This window comes from Patella vulgata, chromosome 3, assembly GCF_932274485.2.
Source record: "Patella vulgata chromosome 3, xgPatVulg1.2, whole genome shotgun sequence".
In the NCBI taxonomy this organism is placed as follows: Eukaryota; Metazoa; Mollusca; class Gastropoda; family Patellidae; genus Patella; species Patella vulgata.
Genome location: NC_065881.2, coordinates 46,312,978 through 46,322,184, shown reverse-complemented (window position 1 = coordinate 46,322,184; position 9,207 = coordinate 46,312,978).

Genomic DNA, 9,207 nt, shown 5'->3' with positions numbered 1-9,207 from the left:
CATTTGATATCAAGAATCGTGTCTTGGCAACGTTTACAAAGTAGATTATGACTTTTGAAGTCATAAAGTCTATGGTGTTTACTATTAACAAATTTATGAAATGGATCTGTTAAATTATTGTTCGAAAAGTTTGGTATCACAAAAACGCTTAAAGGATTGTGTACAGAAATGTAAGTTATACGTCAATCCCTGTGTTAATATCGGTCCTACGAATCACCAATAAGAACCGAAAGAGCGTTTTATTGTATATTCTACACATCATATCCGAATTTTGAATTGCACAGATTTGTCAAAATTCAAAATTTCAATTATCAATTATCCATTATTTTTACGATACCATTTTATGTGTTGAATCAATCTGATTAAAACCAGATCTTATTTTTTTTTTTTTTTTTTTTGAATAGTTCAAAATTTCGTTATACACTAGGATCTGGACGAGGGTTAGATCTAAATATTAAGGTCACCTGCAGATTTCGTCAACCCTAACCCTAGACCTAACTATAACCCCAAATTCTCGGCAACAATCACGTGCCCTGTCCTTGTTTACATCTTGTGACTTGACGAAATCTGCGAGTGGCCTTAATATTTAGATTTGACCGCGGAAGAGTTGTTACCCGGTATATAACCCGCGTTCTGGTTGATGTGAGGGATTAGCCAATGAAACGGTCTGTTGCGGTGAGTTCTTCGCGTGCGGTGCACTGAACTGTGGGTATCCCACTAGAAACATCAACGCTGATTGGTTAATCAAATGTCTGACATCATATCTTTCCTTGTCTGTCACTTTTTACGATACTTTGGGCGCCTTTTACAAAAAAAACCCTTGTCGATGATTAGTAGGAGCCGTTAATAGCAATAAGCGGAAAATATATTAAAGGCAACACCAGTCGTGACAATCTTTACTTAGAGTGTGTTTACAAAAGTACACTTAAATACTGATCATTTTGTGTGTAGACGCTTTGAATTTAGTTGCTCTTTATGGTTGAGGGATTTACTGTATCAAGAGAGAGTCTATTGACGCACTCGCCAATCCAAATTTCAGCAAAAGGCCAGAACTATTAATTATTGATTCGATTTTCGATACAACAGGGTCAATCCATTGTACTGTACCTCATTAGGTTGGAAATTGAATTCGATTTCTTGTGCTATATCATTACCACGAAACGAAGATTGATATGGTGCCATCAATAAACATTGTGGCGATTTCTTTATACAATCCTGTATAAATAAGATGAGTGGACGTTAAACCCCATACAGAGCAGTTTACCTATCTGTACTAATTTTCATTCGTGTCCTTAGATTTCAGTCAAGAATGCACTTATCCATCCCCGTACAGAAATGAAATGAAATGAAATGGAGTTTAACGTCCTACTGTTCTGCTCCTAAACTGGGCTAATGAAGACGGGCATACGCCATACAGTGTGCTATGAGGGAAATTTTGCCCGGACAGCGGCACTACGGCCTACTCTTATATCGAATTCCAACTACCAAGGGATCTTTTACGTGCACGCCAATGTGTACACGGGACCTCGGTTTTTCGTCCCATCCGAACGACTAGACAGCTTTCCTTGTCAGCCCCTCCGTCCTGCATCACTGACAAGAGTATGCCATGGGATCGATAACCCATGGGGTTCTGTGTTCGATCCCGGTGTGGTCTGAGAAAATTCTTTGGGATTTTCCAGCCGGGTTTCTCCTTATCAGTGAGGCAGCACAGAGGGCGGGACAAAAGCCGAGGCACACCCGCGTACTTGTGTTGGTGCATATTTAATCTCGACTGTTAAAGAAGCAAGTATCATTCAACCCGGTTCTCTGATTAACGATCGATAAAAGTAATTTTCTCATTTAGCGTAGGCGTATTATTTCGTCGCCCTTTGTTAGTCTGCCCCCCCCCCCCGCCTTTCCGTAAACCATGCGAACGTTTTCAGCCCCCCCCCCAACCTTCAGAATACATTGTGACTGTGATAGTGGCTTTAGTCTTAACTGGATTTTTTTTTCAAACTTGGTGTGAAGTATTAACAATGAGAGGATGAACCTTTTTGATTTTTAATTTGGTGTGTAATATTGGGATATTAGAGGATGAACCCAGTTTATTTTCTATAGCTTATACCTATCCCGTTTCTCTAAACGCTGCAGTGTGGGTGTATTTACACGCTTTTCGTGGCAAACATGTTTTGTTTGTTTGTATAAATCAGTTTTTTAAATAAAATGAAATGAAATGGGGTTTAAATGTCCTACTGTTCTGCTCCGAACTGTGTGCGATGAGGGAAATTTTGCCCGGACAGTGGCAGTACGGCCTACTCTTATATCAAATTCTAACTGTCAATGGATCTTTTACGTGCACGCCAATGTGTACACGGGGCCTCGGTTTTTCGTACCATTTTGCCCGGACAGCGGCACAACGGCCTACTCTTATATCGAATTCCAACTACCAAGGGATCTTTTACGTGCCCTCCGTCCTGCATTACTGACAAGGGGGAATCACGCCAGAAAATTTGGATGAACTTTCTCGGCCAATGCAGGGATCGAACACCCGACCTCCAGGCTAGCGAGCCAGCGTCTTACCCACTTAGCAACCGCGTCTCCCATTTTTTTTTTATAAATATGTAGGGCTAATTCCCCCAAAACGTTAATGGGTGCTTTTGAACCTATTCCACCAAGGAAATCAAACTACACAACTTCATGATCTCCCGTATTTGTTTTTACACGATACCAGTTTGATGCCTGCAGATTTATATGCGTGTGTCAGCGTTAACGACTTTAAAATCATTTTGTTAGTAAAACTTATTCTCTTACTTCCCAGAATTTATTAATGCTACACCACCAGTATTGACAGGGAGCTGTAATATGGTTTGACATGGGAATCAAATCTTATAATCTGGGTATAAATCTTATATATAATGGTGTATAAAAATGAGAACCGTTAGTTCTAAGCTAAACACAACAAATCCTCATTACTCGACTTTTTACGTCAACGACAACCATTGGGATCCATACAATACATTCATTATATTTTCTGGAAACGCCATTCTAGAGAAAACTTGGTTGAGAAAGGTGGTTATATCTTACCACACATCAGTTGATGTATGAGACATTCTCTGTTACTGATGACAAAATCGGACAATTTCTACAGAAGCGGCGTGTGGCGTAATGAGTGATATATCAGTCCCAGCAACACCTAGGATCCAAATTATCACAAAAAATCTACTTAAACAGCATATTCATACAGCACGCACAATCTATAATGTCAAAGTGAATAAAGAAGCAATTCTATAAAAATGAGCTAGAGATATCGAGCTTTCTTTGGCTTTCAGTGATTCTTAATTCGCGCAGAGTGGGAAACTATGGAAGGATAACGTTGCTAATATTATTTCAATGTCCATGGTGTAAATTGCATATGTCAACAGTTCAAAATACGTATTTTAGTTTTACAATTTGCAATTTCCATTGTTCCACAATACCAGAGTTAAAATACAGAATACACTATTCAATAATACAAAATACAGTATAATAGTTATTTTGCACATTACACTTATCCATTCTGCCTTTTGCATAATAGTCTAATGCATAATAGAACTTAGCATATTAGAACATATACCTTATATGGGATCTGCGACAAAGCTCATTTGCATACGGAAAAAAGTCCGGACTAAGATGGAGATTAATAATTTACAGACCTTGGAAATCAATCAATGAAATGAAATGGGGGTTAACGTCCTACTGTTATGCCCCGACTAGGCTAATGGAAACGGGCATACCCCGTGCAGTGTGCTATGGGTGAAAATTTACTCTTGTATCAACTGCCAGGGGATCTTTTACATGCACGCTAATGGTGTTTAACGTCCATTCGACTCAAGCTAGGTCATTCCGGTACTAACATGTGGTTCAATTTGATTTCAATAATGCACTTAGCCCAAATATATCATCAAATCACACAGTTTATACGCTGGGAAAGTATCTTTAAGGAGAGCATGAAATCAATGTATTATGAATAAATGATATCAATGTGGGTATGAAGTTGGCGGGACTATGAAGTTAATGAGAGAATGAACTTAATGAATGGTTTTGAATAAGGGCACGAAATAACTAATGCTATTAATGGGAGCATGACCTGAATGTGCCGATCCCGTGACCTAAAAAAGTACTTTGTTGGCCTAGCTATCCGATAAATAAGTGTAGGGCGACCTTGAAATAAACTAGTTAGAAAACTTTTTTTCATGTAATTGACCCTAACGTACTTCCCCGTATCTTGTAATTATAATGTGCCGATCCCGTGACCTAAAAAAGTACTTTGTTGGCCTAGCTATCCGATAAATAAGTGTAGGGCGACCTTGAAATAGAGAGAGAGAGAGAGAGAGAGAGAGAGAGAGAAATGGGGTTTAACGTCCACTCGACACAAACTAGGTCATTTCGGGACTGACATATGGTTTAATTTTATTTCAATAATTCGCTTGCGCGTAGGGGTCTTTAGCAGTCGGAGGAAACCGGAGGACCCGGAGAAAACCCACGAGGTTGGACAGGCGACCCTACTCCTTGTCACGTACAACCGGGGATTCGAATCCACGTCAGTCGACTCAATGACAGACTTTATGATACAGCGCGCGCACGCTAACCATTCAGCCATCCAACCCCCCCGACCTTGAAATAAACTAGTTAGAAAACTTTTTTTTCACGTAATTGACCCTAACGTACTTCCCCGTACCTTGTAATTACAAGATATTTACAAGAAAACTATCTTGTAATTACAAGATAGATATCTTGTAATTACAAGATAGCCTAATATAGCCTATCTTGTAATTACAAGATAATTTTCTTGTAACTATCTTGTAGCTATATAGGCTATCTTGTAGTTACAAGATAGTTATCTTGTAGTTACAAGATAGTTATCTTGTAATTACAAGATAGCCTATCTTGTAATTACAAGATAGTTATATAAAATGGTTTTCTTTTAATTACAAGATAGCACAATGGTTATCTTGTAATTACAAGATACTCAGAATATTTTTTTTCATTTGATTAACCCTAATGGTCTTTCGTACACAGTCATAGAAACTCTTTTCTCGGACCCGGTGGCCCTTTTACTTCCGTGGACAAAGGTCTCTTTTCCTGGAACTCAGGTGGCCCGCCTCGAGAGACCCATACCATGTTTTGGGGGTTTAATAGCGAACAATGCAAATGTTACTTGGTATAAGTAAGGAAGAATGTTTGGTAATTTTCAGATCGGTTATTCCAGCAATTTTGTGTTTCTACTTGCGCTAAATAAAATAAAAATATACTGATTAGTAGACTGAACTCCAAGAGGAGAACCAGTAATACAAATGTAACAAGCGGCATAATTTCGACCAGACCTAGGTAGTAAACCCCACCACTACGTAACAGGTACAATCCTTATCGTGATCTGGTAAAACGGAATATTAATAAAATACGTAAGGCGTGGACATGTTTTAATCACGTCCCTTAGTACTGCTGATTCTAGAACTTGTAAATAGTTTACGCAACTAATTTGTTTTCAGCGTATTAAAGGTAACAAATACAAATTACCCCGTAATAATATGAGTCCACCTGAACCTATAACAAGTATGTTATGGAGCCGAATCATTGTCATATTAAGAGAAAATTTCATGGTTAAAATTGCAAATTATCATAGTCAAAATGGTAAAAATGACTATTTTCGAAATTTTTCACTTGTAAATATCACATAACACAAAATCACTATATTAGTACCAAAACAAAACTGCTCAACAAAAATTAACAATGTAAAAATCTAGTTATGTTTTTTCTATTTCTACTTTTTGCCTATGCAAATTTACTATAACTTTTTCAACTATCAGAATTTTCCTTTGTATTTTCCACCATCAAAATTTCTCCAATCGAAGGGGTACAGGGAGTGGCTGAGGGTTCAGCCGAAGTTGACGTCATAACATGTCAGTATTTATCGTCTCTGCTAAAATTAATGCTCCACTGAGTTATATATAACTCCTAAGGATGGCCCGATTTTATTGATAATTTTTTTAGAAAAAAGATGCAATAAATTCGTGGTCAAGTCGAACAATTTTTTTTTAATGAGTTATATCATCGAACCTTGAGGTTGGGTCATTGACTTAATAGACCGGACGAATCTTTGACAGAACATCGGCATGAATATAAGCGGATTGCTGGCGTTATATCTTAAAGGGGCATTAGGTAAGATGAGATAAAGAGCTGACATTTCTCACTATAATAGTCAAAAATCGATAATGGAAACAGAGTATGCTGAAAATGTAAGTCAAATTGCTTCGCTCTGAACCTAGATATTAGCGATTCAATTTTACACTAGCCCCGATCGCAATTACTACAGTTGGTACGATAATAAACAAAGTCTCGATTATCCATTTAAATCATCCATCACAGAACGTATTTAAATTCACTAAACATCCCAGGCTAACGATGGCATCGAAAGTTGATTTTCTGTGGATAATTTAATTAATGTCGAATTAATAATTGTAGGCCAACTACAAATGAAGTGGCTGGTTGCTTTAATCAATTAAGACGACGCAATACATTTGCAAACAAGACAATTAGGACATGGTAGAGAGCATCATGTTTCATCAGGAAGAGTTGATCCTCCCAAGTTATTTATTCTACAAGAACAGTTACAATATTTAGTTGATAAAGATCTGCAATTTGTGGAAAATTTAAAAAAGTAAAATAAAATATCGCTGAAAAGAGGTATGAATTATTGTTATCACTGGGTCGGTCGGGTTCCCAGAATATTTTAATTTACCTGCAACACATGCAACAGACAGCAGAGCCTACCTGTCCAGTGTCGATATTAAAATCTAATCGATTATGTAGCTGCCAACAAACATGAAAGAAAAACATATCTTATTTGTTCTTTTCACATTGACATGGGGTTAAATAATGCGAAACTAGAAACAAAAGTTGTATTAATCAAAATACAAGTCGGGCATAATTAGGCCTATATATGTAACTCAAGAGTTAAAAAAAAAAACCTAAATTATTGACGGTCGTTGATATCATGTTAGTTATAGTTACTGAATTTTATTCATTAGCATTTAATACTTTTGCAAAGCGGAATTTTTTGAAACAAGTATCCGGTAACCAATACATAGGCCTAATAAGTTTTATGTGGTCTTCTATCAAAATACAGATGTGGCGCCATCTTTTGTTGTTGGCTTACTAGTACTTCAAATAAAGTATACCTCTATGGTACTTACAATTGATCAATTACCTACAAGCAAAACATTACGTTAAATATCTATACTATTCACTCGGCTAACCGAAGAACCCCCGAATGCATTAGCCGAGATGTAAACAGAGCTAGGGCACGTGATTGTTGCCGAGGATTGTGGGTTACTAGGGCTAGCGCTAGCCCTGTTTACATCTCGTGACCATGACGGAATCTACAGGTGGCCTTAATATTTAGACCTAACTTTCAAGGAACATCAGCAGTGAATATTCGCTAGACCGCTACAGTCACTGAGGGGGGTGACATATAAGAAATCTTTCAAACTACACCTGTGAAACAGATTGGGAGCATTAATTGTAGTCCAGACGATAAAAACAAATGAGTTATGACTTCGGCCGAACTCGGAAAAACGTCCCTTTCCTTATAATATGGTCAGTTAGATTGGAGAAATTGAGAAAAATCTTGAAAATGACCATTTTTACCATATTGACTATGATAATTTTGCAATTTTAACCATGATATTTTCTTTTAATATGACAACGATTCGGCTCCATAGTATGTGATGCAGGCGTGTTGCATAGAATGTTTTAAAAATCCCAAATGTATTTTAATCCACAGAGCCAACAACAGCTTTCTAGAAGAAAATGGATCTTGTTGATAGCCTTAATTTTAATGTGACGACACAAGATATTACTGTATGACAACTGACATGGATAGAAACGCCTCCGAAAATGAGACAAGTCCAAATCGATAAAATATCAGAATCGAGAATGTATCGGATGTTCATACAAGTTGTGTATATTATCTACCACCTCCGCCCAAACTCTCCTTAGTATATTAATCCTATATAATGCGCATGAAAGGCGATTTAAGTAAAAACATCTGATATTGACTTCAGTTCAGATTTCTTGGAGATCTTAAGAAAAGTTCAGCTTCGTCGCTAAGGTAAGCCAGTCTTTATTTCTTTACGCTATGATGATTATACTTTATCCCTGTTACTAAATTTCATTATTTCGTAATTTGAAATCATAAACGGTTTGGTTTCATTAGAAATAAGTCGATGGTGATTGACAAAGATTTGGGTGATGATATATCGCCCATCAAAACGAGGTATTGTAATTTGGTTTTGTTTACAAACCGTAGGATGGAGATAGTATGGGTTCTGTGATATTCCTAATCTTGAGTGGGATTAGGTCTAATCAAACGAAACACTGCGAGGAGTATGGGCTTCTGTGTTGGCCAAATATAAAAACATATTCTAGACATTAAGATGTGCTTTTAAGACAGCATTGTGTGTTCTTAAATATCTATTTTCAGTTGAACTTTTGACTTTTTGGAATGTCACAATTATAAAGAGAGAGAGAGAGAGAGAGAGAAGAGAGAGAGAGAGGTGGGGTTTAACGTCCATTCGATACAAACTATTTCATTTCGGGACTAACAAATGGTTCAATTTTATTTCAATAATTCACTTTCGCGAAGGGGTCTTTAGCAGTGGGAGGAAACCGGGGGACCCGGAGAAAACCCACGAGGTTGGACAGGCATTGATTGGTGATTGCTTGTTAATCTTTTGTGGCTTCACACCCACCGATTGTTGGCCGGATTAGATAGTGTTGATTCAATGGAAATCATCGTAGTTCGGATTTCACAGAGTACCGGAGTATTCAGAGGTCGGATGTGACAGAGTAAGGGGAAGGGGGAGGGTCCTTCCCAGTGCCGCCGAGTAATATTGGGCTGCGTGGCACATGCTACATTAGGTTTGTAGCATATCTAACCCACGGTATATGTTTCACACTGGTTAAGCATTATGATTATGATTATAATGTTAAAGAGTGCATTGAAACCGCGTGATATTTTGCCATTTGTGAGGGGGCGCAAAGACTCAAAACCATGACGCAAAGCTCGTAAATGCATTCATCCCACCCCCTCCCCACTTAGCCCCTGTAGTGAATCCTTATGCTTAAAGCACGCGCCATATCAACTTTCAGATATGCTACAAATCGACTTGATTTAGGTCAAATGAAATA